Source organism: Saccostrea cucullata, unplaced genomic scaffold (genome assembly GCF_032062105.1).
Source record: "Saccostrea cucullata isolate Sc308-1 unplaced genomic scaffold, CSIRO_AGI_Scuc_v1 ctg57, whole genome shotgun sequence".
Classification (NCBI taxonomy): domain Eukaryota; kingdom Metazoa; phylum Mollusca; class Bivalvia; order Ostreida; family Ostreidae; genus Saccostrea; species Saccostrea cuccullata.
In genome coordinates, this window is record NW_026938498.1 from 625434 (window position 1) to 644357 (window position 18924).

The following is an 18924-nucleotide window of genomic DNA, read 5'->3' on the forward strand; positions in this document are numbered from 1 at the left end:
AAGATAAGCCCCAATTTTCAATGCCTACATTATATATATTCTTGCAAAACATTTGAGTGACTAACACCCCCCCCGTACAGATGCCTATGCTTCACCCAAATATATGTATTTGCATAACTGGTATGACGTTGAAAAATTTCAATAAATTTTAGTTTACATAAAATGCATGCAAACTGGAAAAAAATAAGTACAGTAAAACATTTAAGAGAGAAATAATTTTCAAAATATGGAAAAAAATCAAAATCGCTCACTTTTACATTCTGAAGTGACCTCATCAACGAAGAGTTATCAAACAGGTCCAATTATTTATCATACCTAAGATTTGTAAGAATATTGACCAAGCATTTTTTCACAGTGCGTTAATATGGACGATATTAACGCACTTTGAAAAGATATTTTATTATTTCAAAGTGCGTGGATTTGGTCCCAAATTTAACGCACTTTGATTTTTTTTCAAAGCGCGTAATTTTCCAAAGTGCGTTGTAACATGACATACTTTAAAATCTAATAAAAAAAAGTTTAAAGTGTTCAAGGACACCGCTATGTAGAGCATCCTCTAACGAAGAACATATATATGTGGATCTATAAATCAAGGCAACATTTGATATCGATTCCGTTTCGTTCAAGGACAAACGACGCAGGAATAAATTTAAGTAACGTCTACGATATATATGATGCAAGTGTATAAAATTAATAATCAGTCGTGATACATGTATTTACAAAGTACATGTACATTAAATTAATATTTTCTGTACTAATTCATTGTTTTTGTTGTTAATAAACCCAATGGAATATGAGGAAATTCTAAAATTAAAAAAAGATTCAGCATTAAGATTCTTCAAAATAAACGTCGAATAATTCAATGTATTTCAACTGCACTGTACAGTGTATTTGTTCAACTAATTACCATTTATTTTTATCCCATCCCTTATCATGTACAAGTATTATTCAAACTCATTTGTTCTGTAAAACAAACTAAAGTGGCAAAATATACTTTTAGTAGTTTGGCTTGAAAGTTAATATTTTATTGAGAAGTGTAGTTTACAATTAATAGCTTCCATTGCGCATGCGCGCTTTTCACATGGGTAAACGATTCATTTGTTAGGGATAATCAAAGTCCTAGGAGAAATGATGACAAACATATAACCCAGACCTCCATACCATTTACAATAATGTAACGATCGAGATCAATATTGACGGATACAATTCCAACACAAACTTTCAGATCTAATTACAATTTTCTGGAATGCTTAGTAGGTCGTTTTAAAGTTATTTACACAAGTATGGTGCTCTAAAGATCAATCAATATTTCTTTAAAATATTCTGAAAAAAATCTGAGCAAAAAAGCAAAGAATGAGAAATTGCTGAAATTTCATTACATGTAAGAATAATATTAAAATATGCAGAGGATACTTCATATTGTATTGAATACGGTTTCAATCGAACGTCATATGAATAACAATGTCATATTCTGACTTAAATGTCAGGATGTGAGATTTAATTGATACTATTTAATCTCCATGTGACAATATCTATTAAGGTAATGTCCACTTTTTGGTCTTTAAATTAGTGCGTGTATGGTTTTTAATAATAAATTATTCTAACTTCATACTAGAAGAGTCATATTGTATTTACCAGTTGAACTTTTCTACAATGTTTAGCAAAAGAAAAAAAAAAGAAAAAAACCATTAGCATCTTCATCGGAATGATCCTCATGTGAATTGCAAGATATGTGAAATGCATTATTAAGAATGTTATTTTACAGAGTCGTCAAAAAGTAATATAAAGTGAAAGATATCATCAAGAATATAGATTCTTATGTCATTGATATCGTGTTCATTACAAAGGAAATTTAATGCTGTGTATTTTATCTCATTAATCATGACATAAACGGTGTTACAGGATGCTATTACTATTAAAAATGGGGATCTACATTAAATTGCTTATCATTGGAAAACAATTCGCAATTTGGATCAATGTAAATATCCTAGGATGAAACATCACTTTATACTCATTCTTTTAACCGGAAATTGAAGCGCATCTTAGGCAGAAACTAACAAGCAATCAAAGCTGGACGTTATAAGCAAGCAAGAAAGAAATGTAATACTTATTTTCCACGAAAGGGTTAATTGAACATCATTAATTTCATTCAAACGTCTATGACGTTTGAATATTGTTCGTTAATGATCGGTTATACCCTTGGCTTAAACATAGGGTTTCCTAAGCAATTGATGGATTGATTTTGATTTTTCTATTGTAGATCTAGACTTTGAGTAAGGTAGTGAAAGGCCTTAATGCATCTTCAAAAACTATGTTTCGCTCTTAAACTCTGACGTTAATGAGGCAGGCATCAATTTCTATGACAGTAATAAGAGAAGTATGCATGCTATAGAGAATAAGATCATTTACAAAATTTCCTCAATTTGTTTGATTCGCGGGTATCAAATGTTCAAGAAGAGTGGGCGAAAATTGAGTGTCCAGTAACAAAAATTATATTATATACAGATATAAATCATACAGATTTGCATTATTTGCTGTTTAGTCAAAACCTTTGATAAGATGATAAGCAGTAATTTTTACTAACATTTTGTTTAATCATGGTGGTTATATATTGCTCTTTTCCCATTAATTTCCCGTCAAATAATTGAAAAGGTTTTTGGTGAATTAACTTTAGAAGGTCTATTGTTCAAAGATTGGAAAAACATGCGAAAGAATGGTGTCTAGATATAAAGTTCATCAAGTTCACTGTCTGTAAATCATTTTCAAATGATTTTCAAAATGGCGCCTCTCAAATAAAACTTTCTATTTCTAGTTCTGATTCTATTTATAGTGTTATGATTTCATTTCGATTACTCGTGGTAAGAAAGACTGGAATTCTTTCACGTAGCTTAACGCGTCTACAAATGTGGTCCTATGAAGCAGATTTATTTTTAAAAATGAGATGAAGAAAACACTTGCAGTAGCCTTTAACTCGACATTTGATAATTCAAAGGCGCTTTATAATTTAACAAGTTATTTTTATTCATATCTGTGACCTTAAATAAAAGACACCACAGAGTCTGCCACACCTGTTTCATATTTTGATATTTTATTGAGTATAGACGCCAAAGACACATTCATACTCATATTTCGACGTATTACTGACCAAAGAGGACAAAGGCCAACGAATAATGTGATTTTTTGACTTCATCATCAACTTTCCTTATGTATCTCAGCTATCAACTGCATATGGTGTTGACATAGCCCAACTTATTCGCTACTCGAGAGCATGCTCTGAGCATGATCATTTCTTAAACCAAGGCAGGCTACTCATACATAAGTTGATGTTACAGGGATTTCAATAAGGTTGTTTAAAAACAGTATTTCCTAAATTGCATGGTCCTTGTGATGACATTTTCAGCAAATACATGTACATGTATAATTATCCTATCCCTGGGTCGTCTTTAGGCTAACCTGTTCCTTACCCTTTGTTAGATTTTTTTTGTTTATTTACTGATTTTGACCTCAGAATTTTCCGTCTATCTTATCAATACATTGAGGCTTACAAAACAAGAGGATTATAACAAGTTGTACAATTATCTATAACAGCTGCATTTTTTAACAGTTAAATTGCTACAATTTATTACATTTTAAACAGTGAAATGATTAAATTCTTTTATTGAATGTAAGTAATATCTCAAGTTGTCAGATTGTGAAATGATATCAAAAAGTATTCAGTCAACGTATATATTGTAATAGAATATCAGATGTGCAGTAAGAAGCATGGATTTCCTTCCCTTCACCATAAATTGTTAAATATACTTCCCGTCCTAAGACAGAGGGAGTAAATAATCATCCCAAAATCTGAGACTAAACAAACAACAATCTCCAAATATTATTTAATTTTGGTTGTAACGCGTCATTTGATTGAATAAAAAATTTACTAAATAATCTAACTTGTATCATCAGGTTTGCCTACGTCAATGACTAACGTCAGAAATGTATCTATCCGCTTGACGTTACGTTTAAAATATGAACAATTTGAAGGTGTTTTTTAAGGGAGAAATTGTCATATTTATATACACAATGATTGAAAATTAATTTCTGAATGTATTAAATAGCAACCCAAGTAATACACTGTACTGTTATAACCTGGGTTGGAGCAGTTTACTTTTTTTTTTATATACAAACCGCTTCGCGTATTGCTATTTAATTCATTTCTAAAATATTGAAATTCATTTAAGGAATGTTTTCTAAGATTTGTGTGAGTTATTGGTGTGTAAATCACACAGACTTGTCACGTAGGCATATTTCATGAAGCGCGCAAGTCTTGTGTGATTACATTCCAATAACTCACACAAAACTAAGAAACATTCCTTATATTTACATTTTATATGTTTGAAAGCATATACTCATTATTTGAATTTCTCGCCGCCCTATATCTTTGCATTTTTACTATCGTCGCTGTAGCCTCATTGTAACGTCATGTAAGCGCAAGTTTCTCTGTGTATATTTCTACGCGTGAGTATACACGAAAAGGTCTTCAAATCATTTTCACAGTTGACTTCGAAAACCACAGCAAATGTAAATATGTTACAATGTTTGCATTGCAACACGGAGTTAAGAAAAAAACACAGGAAAAGATAAAATCAACAAAAATGAAAAAAAAATCTATATCTTCATTATTTTGTACTTGATCAATTCCATTTTAGAGACAGGATATTTTTATTCTTTCCCTCGTGAAAATACAAAAAGAAAACTATCCCAATAGTATAATAAATTCCATATTCAACTACAAAATATTGAATATTCTTTATATATTGTTCTCTAAAATTAGATCAGAAGTAATTTGATCTTATGATTTTCAAATATTAAAGATGCTTTTATAGTTCACCCAATGATGGCACATTTGACGTAAGAATTTCTTCGCCCATAAAAAAAAATCATATTCCCTAAGGTCATATGTACTCGTACTTTAATGCTATGAATATTATATCAAATACTAGGATTATCATTCGATCGGATTAATTGACCATTTCCATATATGACTCTACTTTTTAAAAATCATTGCAATGTGTATCACGAAAATTCTTCATTCAACTCTAAAAATTCATAATTATATGACACATACAGAGAAAAGTCTTTCTTTGAATTGATTGATTTTATTTGGTTTAATGTCCCTCTCAAGAGTTTTCATTCATATGGAGACCCCATCACTTGTTGGTGGAGAATTGCAAGTTTTGTCTTATACCGTATAGCGGGTTATTTTAGCGGGGTGTTAATTTTGGCTTAATTGGCGTTTTATTTTTAGATGTTGCTAAAATTTCAATCGCACCTTTAAATATTCTATATATCTGTCTTGCAAGTTGTGTGTCATCTATTGATATTTAGCGATGCGTTTGAAACCCGAAATAATAACTGATGAAATAAAGCGATATTACGCCAAAATTATAACTAAATTCATACCTTTAAGAGAGGCAAAACGCCAAATTTTACACCCGCCAAAAATATAGTCCCTGCTAGTTTTCTAACACAATTTACCTTTCGGCAATTTGAGCAGTGAGAAAAATATGGTCTTTTAAATCTCTTTTAAATATATGACATATGCAAATATACAGAATACCTACTGCGACATGGGACCGTTAACATGTTAATAAAGAATATAGAAATTTTACATTTATAATTTATGGTGCAATAGGTAAAAGAAAGTTTTGCCACGTCTTGGCCACACAGAGGTATTGTACGAAGCGAACCCGGGACATAAGGATATATACGCCTTTCTCCACATCCCACAGTGGATTGGAACCCAGGACGTAAGGATACACGCCTTTCTTTGCCCTAACCACTGCGCCAATTTACGATATATAAACAATTAGACGAAGTATTCTCGTTTGGGAATCATTTATGATATCTCTACAAAAACGTAGACTTTTATTGTCATTTTGTACAGATTCCGTTGTGATTTTCAGGTTTTTTTTTTCTAAACAGGAAAATATAAGAATAACATGAGTTTCCGAAAGAACTACGAGCAGACATCGGATAAAAGAGAGGTTAAACATTTGACCGTGTGTGTCTACGTGTAAAGCTGGAAGTGTTTTTACAAGTACGCGTAACTAATATCGTGTTTTGTTAAACAATATGTATGTGTATACCAGTACGTGTAACACGTCATTACGTGTAACACGTCATTTCAGCATGTCATTTTATAATGATTCTATGATTAAAGATCAACATTGCAACTAACATCGCCTGGCATATAAATATTCTATAATTTGAGAAGCTAAACGCTCTTACTTTCGTGTACGTCTGAATTTACAGGTTATGAACTTGTAGAATTACGCGTCATGCAAAATTAATGACGTAAATCGCAGTAAATTATGATGGGATTTCTCTAGCTACATCTATATGAGTCAATATGACATCATTATGAGAAGAGAAATAACTAAAAAGTAACTATAACGGAAAAGAACAAAAAAAAATATTACTTTAAATTCGATTTCAAGGGAAAAAGTGTTCTATTTTATTTAAATCGTAAAGTCGGTCCCTAAGAAATGAACGTGAGAAATGTGAGAAGGCAAATCTAATAAACTCACTGTAATTCGAAATTTTATGCTTGGGGATTGGCATACAAGAGATCTTAAATGTACAGTCTATACAAGGTAATCTATAGATTCACTCTATAGTGCATATAGATTTGTCTGTTCTGTGAAATAGACATAAACAAATACGATGCATAAGCATCAATTAAATTCTAAAGTGCAGTCATTGATTTACATCATGTAACGTTACATTTTGAATTTTTGGCAAAATTTCTTTTTTGAGAACCTTTAGTAGGTTAAAAGTCTGTGAGATAAGTTGTCAATTATTGCTCTTCTCTCTCGACAGAAGAAATACATGTCTCGGATAGGATTCTTGCTTGAGAGATTTTTGTAATCCCAGTCACCGATGCCTTGTTTGTCTCTTTCTCCCATTCATGACCGTTGCTCTAGAAATCATTAACAGCAACGCCATTAGAAACTGTGCGATATATTGTACTGCTCAAATTACTTTTCCAAAGTTATTTAATAGGTTTTTCTTTTTTCGAGACCCGAAATGTTATCCTTCCTCTGTCATTGAATATGTGTTATTAAAATAAATAATGTATCTTCGTATGATAGATCTAACAGGGTATTCATTCATCAAACCTCAGGGGCATACTGTATTACTAAGCTGTTAAATGATTAGATATTTCTGAAAATACATGAATTTCCAGATATAGCATGCTCGAAAAAGCGCGGTTTCTTGACTATTTTCGTTAAGGGCTCTAGAATTTGGTTATTAATGTAAAATCTCACACCATTTTTGATAGATATCGTATTTAAAGAAAGAAAACCAAATATCTGATTCCTTACAATGGGAGCAGATTTTCTCCAGAATGCAAGATTAATTAGACGGGATCGTGTGTTTGTTTGCAAAACTGATAGACAGATATCTCATTCCATGAATCTTAATAATAGCAGTATTGGGCAATAAGTAATTTATAAGATTAACATATTTATGCATATCATGGTTACCAAATATAATTAGTCTAGAAATTAATTTCAGACATATGGCATCTAAAGTAAGAATAGAAAATCATCGGGGAGGGGAACGTAATCAACTCTGAGAATACATTCAATTTTCTCTGATATAGGCTTGCTGAAGATAAAAGCAGGAATTAAAACAGGCGCAGATACTATTGAATAACTCTTTTATCTACCCAAAACTTAGACGGTTTTTATATCAAACTCTTTATGAGATGATGATCAATAAAAATAAATATCATGGATAATGAAATTGGTAGAACTGAAAAACCTTGTATCTTTGTTAATAATGGAGACATAATCAAATGACGATAGAGGTGAATTTGATCGAAAATGAAACGTGTTTGGTTGTGCATGTGATAAATGCTATGTATTGCATTTACACATTTTCCATAGTCTACAGAAATGTGGATTGGTTCATTATGCAACTTACTAAAACCTTTAGCGAAAAACATCTAATGAAATCCAGGATAAAGAAAATATAACCTGAAGAATCTTGTCTCCAAAATATCTGTATCACATCTCCACTGACCTTGACATATTCTCTAAGTTTTCTCCCAGAGATTAATGGCATCGATACGACTGAATCAGAAACTTTATGGTCGAGAGTCTGCCTTTTAATTATTTCTTCTTTCAAAAAGCTTAAACAAGAATAAAAAGCACAGGATGTTGTATAACACAAGTTACTTTATATCAAATTAGTGATCGGCACTTAGAACAAAATAGTTTTTCACTCTCTTGGTGTTGAATGAGCTTTCAATTGTGTAATAAAATGAGCAGATTAAAATAATGATAACTGTTAAGAAATCTCTCACGTGGTTTCTTTACTCTTTTTGAACATCTTTATTGTATTTCTTGATAAATTTCAAGGAACATGTACTTTAAGTTTAGCAAAATGTTACAATTTTGACTTTTCCTATAATTATTCTGCTTTGGAGCCTTGTAGTAATTATTTCATGAATCAATGAATACCGTTTTAATTATATTTTATATTATATTACAAGCATACATGTTACAACGAATCCGAGAAGTATTTTTGAAGTCCAATATTACGATTGCGTTTTAGGAAAACTAATTGAAAACTGTTCGTTATCGCCATATATTTCTTTAGCTTTAATTGCACATCCTCCACAGCTGGTCCCTCTTTAAATAGCTAAAAGAACCTATGAATAAGGTGAACCTTTGCAATTTATTTCCTTACTTACTTTGAGAATATTGTGATTTTAAGGTTATCTGCTTTTCAAGCACACACAATCACTCTTGAAATTATAACTTAAGTAAAAACCCTTCAAATTAAAGCTTGAAATAAAAACTATTTGATTCAGGCAGCAATTTTCATTCTGTGCATCGCATCTCAAAATGTTCAAGGTTTCTTGGAGATAAGAAACGATCTGTTAAAAGTTATCAACTTACCATTTCAAAAATGCATGTTAAGAAAACCCTAAGGCTTACTTTTTAAATCTAACTTTATATTCCAATGTATAGATAATATAGAGGTTAAGCAGATGACCGTGTACGTCTACGTGTACGTGTAGCTAGGGAAATCCCTGCGATTTACGTCATCAGTTTTGCATACCGCGTAATTCTACAAGTTGTACACAACGTGTAGATTTGCAAGTACACGTATATGAGAACTTGTAGTTTCTAAAGCACAAACTACAGAATATATATTTTTCAGCCGTTGTTTGGTATGAAGTTGAGAGTTTATTACGTACATCCAATGCATCTTTTTTATTTCAAGTCATAGATTTATTTGATACAAATGGATTATAAAGTGCCTTGTTGAAATAACGTTTTACACGTACCGGTACACGTGCAGTTTGTTAAAGAGAAAACTACGATAGTTACATGTACGCGTACACGTAAAATCACTTCTAGGTGTACACGTACAAGTGGACGTACACGGTGAAATGCTTAACCTCTCTAACATTAAATAAGAATAAAATTCTGTTGTTCATATTTTCGATGGAAGAACTATATATAAGCTTCGATTTAATCAAAATTACATTATTGTTCTCCTGTACAATAATGATTGTATATTGGATTGTATATAGAAGTCAGATTATTGACTGGCAAAAAAGCGGAACCAATATAAAATGGTCACTGTTTTTTTTTTTTTTTGGTTTTTTTAAATTTATTCCAGAAAGTAAAGAATGTAGGAGAATTCACACGAAGGTAATCAATAACCATTATGTTATAATCAGTCAATCAGACACTTCTAAAAGACATACTACATCGATTGTTTCTTGTGCAAATATTTCCTTTCTTTAAATCTAAAGCTACAACCATCAGCTCCATCACTCGAGACCGCATGTTGGTTTCCTTTTGGAAATAAGCGAACGTTTTTCAATCAGAAGACAAAACAACATCTCAAATCATTCAAATTCAAATTATCCGAAACATTTTCCACACAAATCCATTTAGGGATAAAGGATAATCCTTTGAACTTATACTTGCCTCATGAAATTCAAGGATTGTCACTTTCTTCCGAAATCTGTGCAATAAGCTAATTTTCGTACATCGAAGTGAACAAAAAAAGAGATTTACATACATGTATTTTGTTTGCTTTGCAAAGTACATGTTCCTTTAAGTTACATTTCAATACAACAGAATATAATAACACGTTTACTTGTATCTTGTTTGAAAAAGGATGAAGCTAAAAAGGATATATGTAATTAATAAACAATTGGGTATGAGCATCCATTTGTGAAGTTTCAAGACTTATTTGTCAACCATGCTTCAGTACATTAAACCAAATAGAATTTTTATACTAATGAAATTAAAACATTTTCTAATATACTCAGATTGAAAATTAATTATTATAAGTATAGAATATCTAGGCGAGTATTCAAGTATTGTTCCAGTAAAGTTTTTGAAGCAATATCGTATTATATGTTTTTATAAATACTGTATAGTATAAAATTTTTGCATTTCAGTGAGAATCAAGTGCAATCTAGGGTTGTTTAGTGCAAACAATGCATTGCTTTTATATTCTAATAAAGTCAATGATGTTCCCCAATATCATTACAAATTGTTCATGTATGGAGTATTGACATATTTATTTGGTGCTATTTGAGGTTATAATCTTTTATGCCCGGTATTAGTATCATCTTAAAATTTTTATATGTCCTTTGAAAATACACAGAAGAAAGGCATTACGAAAAAAAACCTTAAAAGAAAGAAACGAGACCTTAGGGCATAAAAACGTCTAGTAGAGCAATAGCTCTGGTTCCAAATACTCATAAAAAATATCGACTAAAACCACGAGCCTAGGTTTTTTTTTCCTTGCGAATGTTTTTTTTTATTTTAAAAAACATAATCATGTTTTGATCTTTTATTTGTTGATCATGTTTTATTTCTATTGAAAAGGAAAAATTTCTTTAGAAATGGCAATTATGTGAGTGAGAAGAAATCAATGAGTTTTCTAAAACCTAGAGAATATTCAAAGATGTTTGCTGTTGAAACCATAATTAGATTTGCGAACACATCAGGTTGGAATGACTTCAGCTTCTACATCCAAAACTATTCCTCGCTTTTTCTTTTAGTTTTTGTCTATTTTGGGATATCTTCAATAACTTCTAATGTCAAGCATTTCTATATGTGACCTAGCTTTGAGGTTGAGATCTTCTCCAATTAGTCATTTGGTCTTTTTGGTCTTAATGGCAGAACGGCGATTAAAGAGTTGTACGCGGTCTCCCGCTCTCCCAGCATGTACCATTTTTGACAAACCTTACAGCTGATTATATGTAAGTATTTGTCAGTTTGACTGAATAGATTTCCTTATATTCAATAGTGTGGTCTGTAACTGGGATATTAAAACTGTCTATGTCAGAACTGTGCTTACATAGCATAGAAAGCATCTTCTGTCAGAACCAGTTTTTTAAAACTCCCATTAGGTAATGGGTTTTCCAATTTAGTTCTCACAATCATATTTTCTAAGTTCTATTGGCGCCTAGAGGCAACCAATAAAGGTTCCTTAAAGACCTCTGTAATTATTTTCTAAGAATAAAATCTTGCACAGTCCATCGTTAAAATTGTTAAGAACGGGATGTATGCTTTACTTTTGAACCATGCTGCTCTTGCCTTTCTCCTTGTTTCGAGAAATGACGGGATAATTCGTAGACAATTCATGCAGAACAATACACTTAAAAAAACGTCCATTTGCATTTGACTTAAAATTCGTTTGTCGGGCTCTGCCATCTTATCAACAGCGATTTGTACAGTATGGGCTTAGTAGCCTCTATTACATAAATGGAACATGAAAAGGTTGCTTTACTTTCTTTTGGATACAACACATTCTACTAGTCATTGTGTATTTGTTTGTAAAATATTTTTTGTTTGTAAAAAATGTCGACCTCTCTTTGTATTTGGATGTTTTCTTTTTTCTTCTTTAATCAAAAAATCTTTTTGATCTGTTTCGTTGTTTTTCTTTTTTTATGTTTTGTATTTGTATTTTATTTATATATTATATTTTGTTTCAAAAATGCAAATCAAGAACAAATTTTAGTTCTGTAAATGGATCTCTGTACTAGCTTAAGGAAAGTTTGCATGTTTTGTTAGACTAAAATATCAAAATGGGACAAAATGTCGGGAAAATACACATGTTTTTAGAAAGAACTTCTTTATTTTCATTCCTTAATACATTATTGATACATTTATACATTTATACATATATAATGAATCACTTAAAATAATCCAATAACTCCTTATAACAACCACATTAGCATTTCTTGTAGACATTTTTAGAACATTGCATACCCATCTTACCAATACACACAAAACAACTTAGAACCAAAAAGTTAATAATTTTTTTATTTTCTTTCCAAATACTAGTACCTTAATATTGACAAAGTAACTCATCAAATGAAATTCATCATGATGTAAGTACTATGTAGTATGCGTTTAATTATTTCCAGACGCTCGTTTCCCAATTGAAATAATTCCTTCAATATTTTCAATGGTTCACTATGGATTTTATTGACGGCAGACTAACATCGATTCAAGCTTTAGGTCAACTAAACCGCGTTTGATTGTTATATTCTCAACGCATCTTAGATTTTGCGGTCTGCTCTTACAAGCAAGAGAAGGACCAAGAAAAACATTAATTTGTTGGAATTGAACCCTTTTATTCTTCGGTATACCACTTTCACGTGGATAAATACAGGATATTAACTAGAGGAGAATATACTTAACGTAAGTCACCTCTCATATCTATTTGGACTCTTTTAAAATGGTGTTGCCTCAGTATGTACTGAATTATATTATATGAGTTCAGTTATAGAAATGCAATTTCGATAACACATATCTTTTTCTGATTTTATTTAATCAAGATATTAACTTATTATTTTAAGTATTTTGTTTTCGTAAGATTTCATACTTCTACATGTACTTTCAGAAAATATTACATGGTAATATTATTTTATCTCTGTAAATAATAAGAACAGATTTATTTCAATCAATGAAAACAGATGATGCGCTAGCTTACAAAGTTTAAGCAATATTTCAACCATGCTATCACAGAATGAGAGAATCGTCAAAACTTCAGATTGTCTATCATAATTTGCATGTTATTCGTAATATTGTGTTTTTTCTGTCTTATTATTAATTTTTTTTTCGAAATCAATTTTAAGCGTCGGAATTAGATTCTATCTTGTCCTTTAGAAAGCAAAAATATGCTGATTTGTAAATTTCAGAGAGATTGAATACACAGAAATGCGTTGCATATCGATTTTTGAAAAATGGCTGGCATTAAAACAGTAGGCCCAATTGCACAAGTATAAGCCTAAGAACACACTCGAGAGAAATACGGAATAATCTAAATAAGTTTATATTTATAATTTCATGCTAGAATAAAAATGTACATGATGTTTTCAACGATTTCTATACAATATTCTTGTTATCTACCTTTGTTTCTGGTTTTGTTTCTCTTGCATCCATTGTATCAATAATATTTACACAGTTTCGACCAGTCAATTGTGTACAATAGAAGAGTGCATTGTCATTTCAAAAACAAAAGAAACATCTGCAGCATTGTTCTTTTGTTTTTATTTGATCCATATTTCTGTACCAGATGCTGGAGTATCTGGTCACACATATAGACATTTATAATTAATGACAAGGTATTCTTGATAAGTTCAAACCTATTCTGACTTTTATGTATCTGTCATGTTTTAAATATTACAAATGGCGTATTGAAGTATTGAAGAATAAAGAAGTATTGATTTATTTATCAATAATTGATATTGATATCGGCCCAAAATGTAAATGATATAGTTTTTCTTGGCTTGAATAAGAAAAGAACAGCGTTGAACAATTCAGATTCTTTCTATGCTGAATTATCCGAACGTGACAATTTCTGAAGGTTGCATAGTTTGTCAGGCAACATTTATGATAAATTTTAAACTTTTATAAATTAGTATTTTATAACATCAATGACCCTTTTTATTCCTATTCTTCCTTTTATAGCAAAGCGCTCATTCACAAGAAAGATATGTCTGTATTTGTATCCAGTTTAAGCTCAGTTTATTCATCCCAATTCAAAAGAGTGGTACACGGGGTATATTTATCTAAATTTTGATATCAAAACATATATATATATATATATAATGTAAATATCATACACTCGTAAATTGATAGTTCAAGCGGAAATATACATACATTGCCGATACTTGCATATTAAGGCTTTGACGCAAGTTGTAGTTTTATTATATGAAACCTGTATTTATAAGGTAATCATGCTAGAGTAAGACATGTTAAATTGAAAATAAATAGGAATGAATTATAAATACACTACCACTAATGAAGGAAAATTTGCTGGTTCCGTGCTTTGTCTTGGGTGAAAATGAATAAAGATTATGTGACGATTTCAGACACTATATAAAGAGAGAAGCAATATGCTGGAATTTTGAGAAAGATTTTACATAAACTCAAGCTCTTTTGGTAATTAAATGGAATAAGAGTATTCAAAGAAAGACACAATTCGTATAATATTAAAGGTAAGCAAGAGCTCTTAGGTTGGTTTCTTCCTATACACTTTATTTTACAATATTTATATTATATTTAGATAATTTCTTTTTATTGTTCACTAGATACATGGTATTTAAATTATTACTGTTAAAAAAACAATGAAATTTAACATCAGTTAAAGCATTTGGGGGCATTATATTGATCGTATGTTGTTTTACACCTCGTTTGAGAATTTTGAGAATTAACTGACGTAATTCGTGTAAAAAATGCGTATATAAATGCTTGTCAAGAGTAGGGGAACGTGTCATTTATCTCCCATACCACTTTTTAAAAGTTGTAATAGGAAATGTAAAAAAATCTTCATTACACAGCGCCATTGTTAATCTCCCATAAGAGGTTTTGATCTAACTCGAGATTGTGGTTTTTCACAGAAAAACATTGACTATCATTAGGGTTGCCCAACTCATATATCTACACTCGCTCCATTACTTCAATCTTAATTGCACAGTGTTCCCTTTAGTTAACGTCTTGATTATACGAATATTTTGACTATACAGATATTCATTCTGTTTCCTCGTCTTTTTCGTGATAATTTTCCACTTTTTTTTTTCATAGTTCAAACTGTGTCCTAGATTTTTAGGCAAGCATGTACATTGGTCTTAATACGATAAACATTTGAACAACAGCATAGAAAGTTATCGTAAATGCACAATATATGCTCTGTAAGATCCATTGGGCTGAATGTCATGAAAGTTGTAAAACAATTTAGGTGAAACATTGATTCACTTTCTGTATAATGATGTGAAAATACAATCTGAAGCGTACAAGGTTTATAGATAATTGGTGAATTCGAAAATGAAGTTTGGATGCTAATCTTCTGGACTGGCATCACTTCCCGTTAATTAGATAGTTCTTGAAGTTGGAAATTCTCACACTCACTCTGTAATTTTTATTCCGGTAGATAGCACTAATTCCCACCCTAAAGATTTCTTGTGTTTTATCTCTATAAAAAATATTACGTTAAACTAAGTTAACCTCCTTTTTAGCCTTTAAGACTGAAAGTCTTGTCATTGGCATATTTTGAGGATTTTTTAAAAGTGGCATTTAATCCATCTTAGACCATATTGTTCTTTTATAACAATTGGTTTTGTCAACCAAATTCAAAATCCATGCATGTGAATATTACAAAGTTCCTTCAAACACCTAAACATTTTTTTTTTAGAATTCTATTGCTGTACTTTGATATTTGCATTCTGTAAGGTACGTTTTTGAAAATTTAATTTCCCTTAAATATAAGTTAAAGCATTTCGGGGCATTAGATTGATTGTACGTTGTTTTACACCTCGTTTGAGAATTTTTCACTCATATAGAGACGTCCACATGGACCAGTGGAGGTTTTGATTTGAAAGTCCTTTACTCAATACCATTGAAAAGTGAGGTACATGTATCGGGTAAATGGGAAAAAAAATCCGAAAAAAGACATTATGTAGATAATGGCTTAACATGAGTATGACTTAATGATAGACTGTATTTGCTGACAAGGTATTATAGTATATCATTAAGTGTCTTCATTACAAATGCGTCCCCCTCTTTGTTTTGCTTATTGATATTTTTTCTCTGAGATTTTACATCAGTGACTTAATGATAGACTGTATTTGCTGACAATTAAGGTATTATAGTATATCATTAAGTGTCTTCATTACAAATGCGTCCCCCTCTTTGTTTTGCTTATTGATATTTTTTCTCCGAGACTTAACATCAGTGACTTAATGATAGACTGTATTTGCTGACAATTAAGGTATTATAGTATATCATTAAGTGTCTTCATTACAAACGCGTCCCCCTCTTTGTTTTGCTTATTAGTTATTGATATTTTTTCTCTCTGAGACTATTTGCTCTGCCGCTAAATTTATCTTTCTGACACATTCTGAAGAGTCTATCACATAATACAATGCAGTCTACATGAGCAGCAAAACACCCTGAATATAAATCGGATTTTTTTTTGTTTTTTTTTTGTTTTTTGTTTTACATACCTGCAATCTGTATATGCTGTCGTCAGGTAGTTATTAATTATTAATTTAAATGTCAACTCCATTTATTCAAAACTCTTACTGTAATATAAAGGAGTGAAAATGTGTTTCGGATATGTCTTATTTTGGGGTTATTTATTTTCTCAGTTGAATGTGAAAAAAAAATGAAAGTTTGAAAAATTAATTTTATTAGCAGTTATCTACTTAATAGCTGATTTTATTACCGACAGTGATGGAAATGTATACAATTTTCATTAGTCTATAAGAAAAACTCTCAGGGTCATTCTGGAAGTGGTGTAGCAATTGTTTTCAATCTATAAAATCATAATTGAATTGTGTCCTTTAATATTCATATTTCATTGTACTCTGATTTCATAGCTACATGTTTATAAGGATACCAATTAAAGAACTAATATAAATTTTCGGTAATATTAAAAATAAAACTTCATACTTTGAAACTCATGGGTTTTGGGGAATTACTATTCAGGGACTTTTTAAAGTTGTTATCTACCTAGCAAACGTTTATGAAATAAACTAAATATTTCAATTTCTGTAATAGACTCGACACATTTCCGTCTCACAGTTATTTTACCTTGGGAATATTTTAAGCGGATTTTCTTACCCCAACTACAAGTTAGAGATTTTTTTTATTAAACTAGGGAACAAGTCCGTCATAAAACACTTTACGTAGTATCACTATCAAAAGCACATTTTCCATCGGGGCGTTAATTTTTCAAAATGTCTATTTTTGCGAACTTTACAAAGATAATATCATTCAAAACTATTTTTGGTGAAAGAAACGTTGTCCATAAAGCCACAATTTCATTACCAAACTCATATGCGCAAGATTCAAATGCTAGTAAAATATCAACCAAGATACATGTAATTGAACATGCGATTTAAAGAAAATCCTGAATACTTTACATCTTTTACTGAATGGTATCATAATGAATCTCGGAAAAGTAAACGGTAATTCATTCGATTTTATGCATATACCAAGCAGATCAAAAATGTCATATTGTTATTTAAACGAAAAAGAAGGTACAGTTTGGGCTTTATTGTGCGCTAAAAATTTAATGTTCTTAAAAACTTATGAAATTGGCTTTAACAATAATTGAGTAGATGAATATGATAAATCTTTAAAGAATATGGCATGAAGGAGGACCATTCTGAAAATATGACGTCACTAATTTGGTATATCTGTATGTTTAAAGCAGAAAAGTCTCAGAATGACTCATTTCTGTGCTTATTTTCCTTTAGAAAATAGTGTCTGCCACCGTCGCCCGTTTCAATTTTTGGATATATTATGTAGACTGCTTTGAAAAATCCCATATAAATCTCAAAATCTTTGTGGGCGACGGTGGAAGAGTATGTTTTCTGAAAGAAAATTCCACTGAAAATTGGTGTCTTCTGCAACGTTTTAAGAAAATACGGGAAAATGCACAAGTTAATGACGTCAGAATTAGAATTTAGGAGGTCATATGAAAAAAACGATTTGTGTATTCTTACTACATGGAATTCCTATGATTCAGAAAGAATTAATCTAAATTTCTTATATCACTTTAATATTTTTGAAAAATACAGGACTTAATTTGTATTGAATGGTATCATAATGAATCTCGGAAAAGTAAACGGTAATTCATTCGATTTTATGCATATACCAAGCAGATCAAAAATGTCATATTGTTATTTAAACGAAAAAGAAGGTACAGTTTGGGCTTTATTGTGCGCTAAAAATTTAATGTTCTTAAAAACTTATGAAATTGGCTTTAACAATAGTTGAGTAGATGAATATGATTTGTGTATTCTTACTACATGGAATTCCTATGATTCAGAAAGAATGAATCTTAATTGCTTATATCACTTTAATATTTTTGAAAAATACAGGACTTAATTTGTATTGAAACTGTACTTTGTTCTTTGTTATCACGTAATCTGTTATATTACTGATATGGTGAGAGACTGTGAAAGCATTGGAGATGATATTGAATATGGTTTTGATTAAAACAGTATGCATGAATCACAGAGAACAAAAATTCAACTTATATTGTTATTTATAAACAAATTTGTATCAAGTAATCTGTTGTTTAACTGATATGGTGTGAAATTGTGTTTGGAAGCATTTAAGATGATATTTAATATGGTTTCAATAAAAGCAATATCCGTAAGAGTATAAAGTAATTGGACATGAATAAACCCTATGCCCTAGATATCTGAGGTGTTACTTTGCAAAAAGCTTTGACAAGCACTTTTTGTCCTTTTAATGGAATTCCTCTGAGACCGGATGTCGGGTCCGCGAAGAATATCGGGTAATGGTTAATTATTTACACTCGATCATAACTTAAGTCTCGTGTGGTTGTAATACACAACATTTCCTGTTGATTCCA

General features: G+C 30.8%; 1 protein-coding gene across 2 annotated transcripts in view; it reads left to right on the top strand.

The window, feature by feature from the left end:
• Positions 1–18924, top strand: part of LOC134250461 (kappa-type opioid receptor-like) — a 42246-nt gene that overhangs the window by 13235 nt on the left and 10087 nt on the right. Inside the window, exon 1 of one of the 2 annotated variants that reach the window (XM_062732821.1) lies at positions 12581–12734. The exons of the other annotated variant lie outside the window; for it this stretch is intronic. The gene's annotated coding sequence lies outside the window, so the exon portion shown is untranslated. Of the gene's footprint in view, positions 1–12580; positions 12735–18924 lie in introns of those variants that run through there. 2 annotated transcript variants of the gene reach the window in all.